The sequence below is a fragment of the Silene latifolia genome, chromosome 9 (assembly GCF_048544455.1).
Source record: "Silene latifolia isolate original U9 population chromosome 9, ASM4854445v1, whole genome shotgun sequence".
NCBI classification, from domain to species: Eukaryota; Viridiplantae; Streptophyta; class Magnoliopsida; order Caryophyllales; family Caryophyllaceae; genus Silene; species Silene latifolia.
Window position 1 is genome coordinate 212,882,806 of NC_133534.1, and position 9,808 is coordinate 212,892,613.

General features: G+C 36.9%; 1 long non-coding RNA gene across 2 annotated transcripts; it reads left to right on the forward strand.

Moving 5' to 3' along the window:
* The first annotated feature begins 5,276 nt into the window (after positions 1–5,276).
* LOC141598485 (uncharacterized) lies at positions 5,277–7,473 on the forward strand. 2 transcript variants are annotated; one of them, XR_012523549.1, is made up of 5 exons: positions 5,277–5,503; positions 6,869–6,949; positions 7,040–7,084; positions 7,183–7,225; positions 7,309–7,473. It is a non-coding gene; the product is annotated as an uncharacterized LOC141598485 (long non-coding RNA). The 2 variants fall into 2 exon arrangements; XR_012523548.1 differs by having other exon boundaries at positions 5,278–5,503; positions 6,866–6,949.
* The last annotated feature ends 2,335 nt before the right edge of the window (positions 7,474–9,808 follow it).

The following is a 9,808-nucleotide window of genomic DNA, read 5'->3' on the forward strand; positions in this document are numbered from 1 at the left end:
ATGAAGAAAATGATGAAGGAAGTGAGCAAGGAAGTGAAGAGGGGAGTAGCGATGAGTCCACTTCTATTGAGGAAGATGATGACAATGATGATATGGTGGAAGACTAGCAAGCTTTGGAGGCTCCTACTCTCTTGAGGTTTATCTACTTCTTTCTTTGTTTTATTTACTTTTATATTGATCATAGTTGGAGAGTCCTAGCAACATAGAGACTAACACCTCGGCCCCATTGAGGAGTTCTTATTTTATTGTTCCCATTTTGAAAATCCAAAATGACAATTTAGTTTCATGCATTGCATCTTGTGTGCATGAACTACCCCATACTTTAGGACATTAGAAATAATGTCTATCTCGGTTTGGGGAAGTACATGCATCTGCAACGGTAGGTAATCTAAATTACGCTCTCCGTCATAAACAAAAAACCATGCATCATGTAGTGTAGATTAGTGTAGCTTGCATTTAGTGTAGAATTCAAGCATCATGCTTGCATAGTTTCCCATCATTTTGGCCATTGAGAATAATGCCCATATTAGTGTGGGGATGGGGAATTCTAACTTAACTTTTATTCAAAAACCCAAAAAAATCAAAAAGTTTCGAAAAAACCAAAAAATTGAAAATTTTGAAAATCCAAAAACAAGTTCATTTCCTTTGTAGTGTAGACTTGTATATATTGTTGTATATATTGTATTTGTTCTATCCTTGTTCACATTGAATGACTACGCCACATCCGAGACACGAGGATATTGAAGACCGCATGGTATGATCTTTCCGATCTCCTTTTTCCTCTTTATGTTAATGATTATGTGGCTTTATTTTGATTGATGCAGTATAACAATGTGAATTTAGGACTTGCATTTCGTTTATATGACATATTAGTTGGTAGAATCATTTGCATTAGGATGTTTATATGCTAGTTGCATCGTGGCATGTAGTTTGCATATTAGAAAATTTTGCGAAACCGTCTACTTGGGAAGCTTGACAAGTTTATATAGGCCCTAGTAGATGCTTTTTCTTCTTAAGACTTTGCTTGTTAGAATACTTGTAAAACACCCTAGGATGTGTCATGCTAGTATCCTTTGACCCATGGATTAAGGCCTAGTCAAGAGTACCTTATGGTGTGATAACTCCTTGGCTACCGTTTATTCCAAGGTGACCCTTGAAACCATGCATTCATCATTCATCCATATTCTACCATACATTTTGTCATCAAAGGGAATGGGCACAAAAAGAAATTGATTTGAGTTCAAAGAAATGAAAAGAACGTGAAAAAGTTTGCAATTGCATCAAATGAAAAGAGGAGTAACAAAATGAAAACTCATAATGCTTCAAATATAAGCACCCTCACTACAAATGGGGTAGCTTTGAAAATGTTCAAAAAGAAAATGCAAAAAGTTGAAAGTTGTCAAGTATTAAAATGCCAAACATCAAAGAAATGGCAAAAGAAAGTGTTCTCAAATGTTATATGCCACAAGAAATTGGGGGGAAAAACAACAACAAAGCAAACTCCCAAATGAAACTCAAATATCTATTGATTCCTTTATCCATCGTATCCATTTTTGTGCATGGTATAGAGGGGACGACCCTTCTTCTTGTCTAGGCAAGAGGGGGAATTCCGCGATCCTCCAGTGTTTCTAACGCCATAGGGAGTCTACTCTTGACAAAAACATTTAACAATTGAGGACAAAGGTACCCTAGCTTGACACAACTTGGAGGTGATTTATTGGTATCCTTCTAGGCTTAGTAGTTTGAAGAAATTGCATCTATGAAGGAGTGTGTACCCTTGAATTGCTTCCCTTGTAGATAATTTCCGCCACTTAGATGAGGAAAGTGGCTATTCTTTTGTAGATGCATCCATTACTTGATTTTTGTGTGCTTAATGTTTGGATGTGTCGCCATTTTGGCAAGACCCACCTTGACTTGCAAGAAGGCATCCTACCTCATGGTTGTCTTGTTGTGAGTTGAAGGGGCGGAGTGAGACCCGCTAATTGTCTCATATCGGCTATGCTATTAGGATAGTTTAAATAATGGTCCTAGTCTTTGTCACCTCTTTACTCAGGACGAGCAAAGGTTCGGTTTGGGGATATTTGATGTGACCATAATTAGAGCATATTTAGTCCCCGAATTAGCCTTGTTCCCATGCTTTTTAGTGCATATTTAGATCATTTATTGTCTTTAGTCCTTTGTTTTGCATATTCTTTGAGGTTTTGTGTCCTTGGTAGGAAAGGAGTGCAAACCTTGCATTTTCATGGCAAAATGAAGCTAAATTGATTGAATTCAATGACCAAGCATCAAAGAGAAGACAAGATTAGAAGGCCTTTGTACATATTATAGTAGATGGGCAATGATGAGAAAAGATCCTTGCATCCTCGAGGAAATCCTCAAGGATTTTATGAAGAAAAAGGAAGAAAAGAAGAAAGAAAGAAGCTGTAAGACAATCCGAGCGGATTGTCCACAAGACACCCGTCCAAAAGGGGCAATCCGAGCGTCTTCCCCCTGTGGACGCCCGTCCAAAACACCCCAAATCCGCCCGTCTTCCCCATCTGGACGCCCGTCCAGAATCACCAGAATCCGCCCGTCCCGTGCCCTGGACGCCCGGATTCTCTAACAGCCATTTCGTCTTCTACAAGCTTCAAGGAAGGATGCGCATATTTTTCTAAGACCGGCGAAAAGGAGACCGGAGTCTCCCTAGAGACCGGCGATTCCTCAAGGACTTAATCGTCATTTAAGACCTTAGTAAACCCTAATTTATGTAACTAATCCCCAATATAAATACCCCATTAGGCTAATTAGAAGAGCATGTTCTTCTTAGCAATCTCTAGTGTAGTTAATATCAATCAAATCTCTCTTTAATCTTGTAATCAACATTTAATCAAGTTTTAATACAAGTTTCATTTCCTTAATCTCTCTCTCTTGTTCATCCTTTGTTTTGGTTAATTGAAGATTATTTGGGTTATTATTGGGAGATTGACAACCTTCCAATCAATCATCAAGTACTTCTATTATTCTTTGCTTTATTATTGGAATCATTAGTAGGTATAATTCTCTTAATCCCTTTTTAATTATTGTTAATCACTTTCATTTATTCATCATGTTTTACTTTGTTGGTATGATTGACAACCTTGCTAGCATGTTCAACATGATAATGAGTGAGTAGTTTCCTTAGCTAGGGTTAATGGGTAATTAGGGGAAACCAACATGGGGGATGATTCATGCTTAAATTAATATGTTTTCATAGTTTATTTGCTTGCTTGTTGTGATCTCAACTTATGCACATGTTATGTTTGATGAAATGCGAGCCTATGAATCCTTGCATTTTTTACCCATCACCTATCTTTTCAATGAGACTTGTAAGACATAAACCAACTCGAGTCTCATTAGACCATGCATATAGTTGAGTAGGGAAGATTAAGTCGACTTGTAGGCGTTGTACAATCTAATCGATTCGGCTCCGGGACCCAAACTTTCCTAGGATTGTAAGATATAAACCAACTCGATCCATCACAACAATAATTGCTTGCTTATAATTTGAGAGTATGTTTGTATGATCAATTCCCATGAATCCCCTATGACCCCATGACACCCTAGTGCCTTTTATCAATTGTTTACATCCCTTTTTAATCATCTTGCTTGTTTACTTTCATTGCTATTTAGTTTAGTTATCTTCTACTTCAAACCTCAAATTGTGACACCCTTAGACACCACTAGTTGCAATAGAAAATCTCATCTCAATTCCCGTCCCTTGGGATCCGACCTTTACTTGCCTCTTTACTAATTGTAGAGTTGTTTGTGAAGTTATAAATTGTGTTTTGGTCGAGGTGCTCCTAACGACAAGTACTGAAAACTAAACCTCCTCGAGAGTCCGACCAAGCACGGCCCGAGCATCCCAAAGCAGAGGACGGGCGTCCCAAGACTCAACTTGAGCGTCCCGTGAGCAGGACGGCTGTTTTTCCTTACAACATGAGTGTCCAAAAGAGGCAGGTCAAGCGTCTCCATGGAGGACTTGCAAGGCGTTAATCTTTATTTTAGGGACTTAATCGTCATTTAAGCCCTTAGTTACCCTAATACTTGTACTTAGTAAAAATACTCCATTGTATTAGGAGATTATTACCAAGTTTTATTACCAAGCTTTAATCAAGTTTTATTAGGCGGTTATCTTAGATTAATCCAAGTTATTAATACAATCCAATTACACACTTCAATCTTAATCACATCATAATATTTCATTAATTATTTAAGTGTTCTTAGATTTAATTGGATAATTTGAAGACTATTTGGGGTTTATTGGAGAATTGACAACTCTTCATCATTTATCAAGTTTTCTTCTATTATTCTTTTCTTTTGATGTGGCTCATGATTACGCACATTTAGTCCCCTAATCAACCTATTTTTGCATACTAATATAATATTCCATGGCCATTTTATCCGTCAATTGCTTCCTATTTGCTTTCTTAGTGCATTTTATATGTCTTGTAGGAAAGGAGATATTGAGGCGGAATTCCCGTCTCTCGCGCATATTCGGGAGTTTGTTGAGGATCTTGGATGGACTAGTATGAAGAGGAGGAAAGAATGATGACCAAGAATGATCGGGATAAGAGTATATGAAGGCATTATAGGCGTAAAAACAAGGGAAGAAGGCCTGACCCTCAACTCGCTCGAGTCGAGTTCAACCCGCTCGAGTTGATGCCCAGACTGCCTCCCACGGATCCTCTTGAAACATGCAAGGCTTCTTCGACACTTAAGAATATTATTTCCTAATCTACCCTTGCTTAACCTAATGTTGTACCTACTATATAAACTCTATTTGTAATAATCAAGAGGTTAAGCCCTCTTAGTGGGGATTAAGTTTCCTTAGATTAGATTAGGAGTAGATTAGAATACATTAGCCTTTAATCATTCCATAAATTGCACTTTCATCCTTCCTTAATTATTGTTCAAGAATTCTAAGATCTAGTTGGGTAATTTGAAGACTATTGGGTTATTATTGGAGACACTAGTACAGAAATGACATTAGGCGGGGACAAAAGGCTATGGTTATGAAAAATAGCCGTAGCCTATTATAATAGGCTACGGTTGTTGAAAACAAACCGTAGCAAAAAAACAAAAGGCTTCGGTTCACATTAAAAACCGTAGCCAATATACACTAAAGGCAACGGTTTTTTATTAGCCGTGGCCATTTGTAATAACCTAAGGCCCACAAACAAATATAATACTCCGTATAATAATCGTATAATATAAGACAAAACCTTATCGGAAATCCCCATTTATCGTTTCTCAATCTGTAACTCTCACACACTCTCAACCCTTACCCTGACCTCCATCCCTAGTTCACCTCCTCTTCGCCCCTCCACCGCACACAGCGAGTCGTCGTCGACACGATCTTATCCTGAACAGCCCATAACGCCCTCACCTCCATCCTGGATCGCCCCTAACGCCGCCGCCTTTGATCTTCGGCATCTAAATTAAGATTCGTCAATTGATTTGGTTTCCTTGAGTTCTTCATTTTGTGGTGAGTAACTCTTGTCTACTTTTTTCTGTATTTTAAAATAATATCGTTCCAATTGATGATTTTTCTGTTCGAATATATGATGATTCTTCTCTGAAATACAACCAAAATACCAATTCTTGTTTATCTTTGTTTTTTATGGTTTTTAACTCAACAAACTTTGAATAATTTGTCTTAAGGGGGTGCTATTTCTGGTTTGCGAATGGTTTTTAACTTAGCAAACCTTTGAATAATTCTTGTTTCATCATTGTTTTGTCGGGTCATTCGAGTTTGTTGCGGGATTTTTGTATTATAAATGGCTAGAAAGTAGTGCAGAGGGCAATCGTCGGGTTATAGAGTTTGTTGCGGCCTCAGATTTTCTGTTATAAGTCATCGTTTCTGGTTGAGTCAAAGTTGACATTATGCTAATATACATATAAAGATATCAGGTTGTTTTTGTATGTTCAGCCTATACGTGAATGTGTAGTGTGTGTACTTGTTAACTGTCCTTCTCATAAATGGTTTCTCGATTTTTCTCAAGAGTTTAGTGGGATTTCTCTCGGTTGTGATAGAGTTTAGGGAGCATCAAAACTTGCTTAATATTACGATCTAAGTTTCTTCTAGTTGCTAGTGAAAACAACTAAAAGATGTATTATTTACAATTCACGTTGTGAGCAATGCCTGTATTAAAGGAATAAAATGGGAAAGAAAGACCATTTATTTCTTTTGTGGAATTTATTTTGCATTGGGAGTAGCCCATTTGTACGAAAGAGGGTCAAGTCCTGATACAACACCGCTAAGGTCTGAACTCAAAGATTAAGATGGTTGGGATTGTTTTATGCGCTCTGATTGAAATCTCTAATTGGCTGCAACATATCCGGATTGGGGGAGAAGTGAATTGTGCTATTTATTGGAAGCACTGAGTGCCCGTTATTGTAGAAGATAAGGAAAAAGACGGGATGATAAAAGTATCGTGGTACATACGTAATGTTAGGTCATGTTGGTTGGCGTTTAGGGACCAGTAAAATGGAAGTTTCTTGCTAAACTAGGAGCGACCTTCCTCTTAATACGATGATTTCGCAATAACAAATACTCATCCCTTGGCTTCATCTAGGGGTATTGTAGCTGATGGACAGAGTTCTGTCACTTAAGTTGCCTTAAATATGTTGAATTAGAGTGCTTTATTCTTTACAACAACTAACTTGTTAATGATTGTTATCTACCTTATTGTCTTAAATCGCATTTTTCTCTCCCCTTCTTTTTGCCATGAATTGTTGTTGTATGAAGTCATTGTTCTTACGTCGTCGCTCACTGGTTTAACTGCCTGTTCAGTTTATGTGAACTATTTTAATTGCCTGTTAGCTTATTTGTGTATGTAATTGTTAGAAGAGAGGAAGTCAAGAGCTATACTATTGCTAGGAGCAAGGGCTATACTATTGCTACGAGCAAGGGCAAAGTTGTAGTTGCTAGGTATGTTCTCTTTGGACTTTTTTTTTCATCGAAAACATCAATAATGTCTGTTTCCCTTAATGAATACTGACCATAGCATTAATCTGTCAGATCGGATGCTGGCAAACTTCGTATTCGTGGCTTCTACATATTACTGTATGCCATCCAACTTAAATGGTAAAAAGATAACAAGTTGGCATGAGGATTATCTTGTTCTCTCATCTTTGGATTAAATTTTAATGTTTAATTTCCAGGAATAAAATCAAGAGCAAAAACCCATGGTTGAACTACGCCAGGGTAAGTAATGTTAACCTGCTGGTTGAACCTGCCAATTTATCGTGTCATTTGGGTATTCTCTAATTCTGAACACAATTACGCAGACAAGGAAATCTGCTTGATCAACATGGAAAAAGCTTCCTGAACATATAAGTATTTTATGATGTATGATTACTACTAATGTTAATTTCTACGGAACAATCGTACACTTCATAAGTTTCTAGTAAAAATGGATTTCCTGCATACTGTTTCAATTTTGCTCTTTAGGAAATTTTGCTCTTTCTCTATTTCTTGTTCGCTGTTAAGTGTTAACAGGCCAAGATGATGACCGCTACCGACCTGTCAAGTTTTATAGGTTGTGGTTTAGTAGTCTCTAATTTTGTATAGGCTTAGAATGTGATAGATTTGAAGGTACAAAGTGTTAATTTGCTAATTTGTTGCACTTATTACATTTAACATTGGCTCTAATAATAAGAATTGGACGACGGTGTGTAGTTGCTGTCTATCGTCCGTTTGCCACCAGGTAAATGGAGGATACAGTTCATGACATATATACTGGTAACATTGCTCCATTGGATCATTTCCTGTTTCGGCTATTTGGGTTTTTGGTGGAGCAGTTTAGATTAGTTTAGATCATTTCCGGCTTGTTAGGCAGTGATAAGGTTAAGTGATAATGCACACTAGACTAAGCTAGGATGTTTGGCCAATATCATCTTATGTTCTCTTGTAAGGCGAAATTTGAAACACTATCTTCGAAACAGAAGTTTAAAGCTACGACTACCTTTAGATGTTTTCATGCGACATTTTGCTACCTTAAGTGGAATCGCGGAAAGAAAAGAGAATATTTCGTCCATCTGTCGTGGAATTGTTCATAATTTGACAAACTTGAGCTAAAGTAGTTTCACTGGTTAAATATTTAGTTTTTTTGCTGGGCTTTTATGTAATAATGCTTTCAGGAGAAGAAGATAGCATTGATGGAAGAAGCAGCTAAAGTGACTTAATTAGTCTCTGACTCTTTGTTATTCTGATGCATAAAGATGAGGTACATGCTTAGATTCTTTATAATCATGTAATTCTTCATGCATGCTCGGACTTTGATCCATGAATGATCCATTTTATTTTCGGTACAGGTGGGAAAACTGACAGTGCTGTGGCGGGTGTTATAAATACGAGTACTAAATAGTTCGTGAAACTATTGTTGGAGCGTTAGCTTGTTTATAAACTATACTCGTAGATAACAATGATTTTGGTACAATTTTTTTTCTTTGTGTAACTCTGTATTATACTTATTTTGTTTAGCTTTGAGACTTAATGTTATATTTGTAATGACAATTCTATGTTTAAGATTGGTCTTGTAATTAATTATTATCTTAATAAAAACATTACATTTAACAAAAATATTAATGGATTTTTTTTAAAAAAAATTTAATTGAGAAATGGCTACGGTTGTTGAAAGAGAACCGTAGCCTAAAGTGACTTATGGCTACGGTTTAATCTTAATAACCGTTGCCATAAGCCCCTTTAGGCTACGGTTCCTATTAATAACCGTAGCCATAAGTCACTTTTGGCTACGGTTTCTGACCGTAGCCATAACTACTTGATCTAAGGCAACGCCCCGATTTACTACGGTCAAGGAACCGTAGCCAAAAGTCGTTTTTAACCGTAGCCAAAAGCCATTTTTGTACTAGAGAATTGACAACTCTTCATCAATCAATCAAGTTTTCTTCTATTATTCCTTCTTTTCCATTTGTTCATCTTAAGATTGGTATAATATCTTCACTCTTTACTTAATTATTGCTTATTGTTTCACTCTTCCATCATGTTTATACTTGTTAAGATGATTGACACCATTGTTAACATGTCTTCCATGATAATGAGTTAGTAGTTTCCTAACTAGGGATTAGTGGGGGATTAGGGGAGCAATTATGGGATAAATCTATGCTTAATGAGTTCATATGAATGCTTGCTTATTGTACTTTCGACTTATGCACATGTCATGTTTGATGAAATGCTTGATTGACAACCTATCATGTTTCTCTTATCCTTTCAACAAGACTTGTAAGACATAAACCAACTCAAGGCTTGTTAGACCATGCATATAGTTGATTAGGAAGAATTAAGCCGATTATCGGTGTTGTAAAGTCTTGACCGACTTGGCTCCGGGACCCAAACCTTCCTAGGACTCATTTATGTCATCTAACCATGAATAGGGAAAACCAAGTCGACTTGTAGGTGTTATAAAGTCTTGTCTGACTCGTCTCCGAGACCTATGTTTTCCTGGGAATTCTAAGATATACACTAACTTGATTCCTACAATAATAATTGCTTGCATCTTTATGATTCACTTATGCTATCTCACCATGATTCCCCTATGATCCCATAATTCCCTAGTATTGTTTATCATTTGTTTACACCCTTGTTTCTATTTACTTGTCTTATTTCTCAATTGTTTACATTTCCTTGTTGTAGCTTAGAACACAACTTCAAACCCAAACTAATTGTGACACTAGCATAAATTAAGATAGATAGACTTAGTACCCAAAGCACACAATCCCGTGGATCGACCTAGACTTAACCACTATCTAGTTGTTTGTTGAGATTATA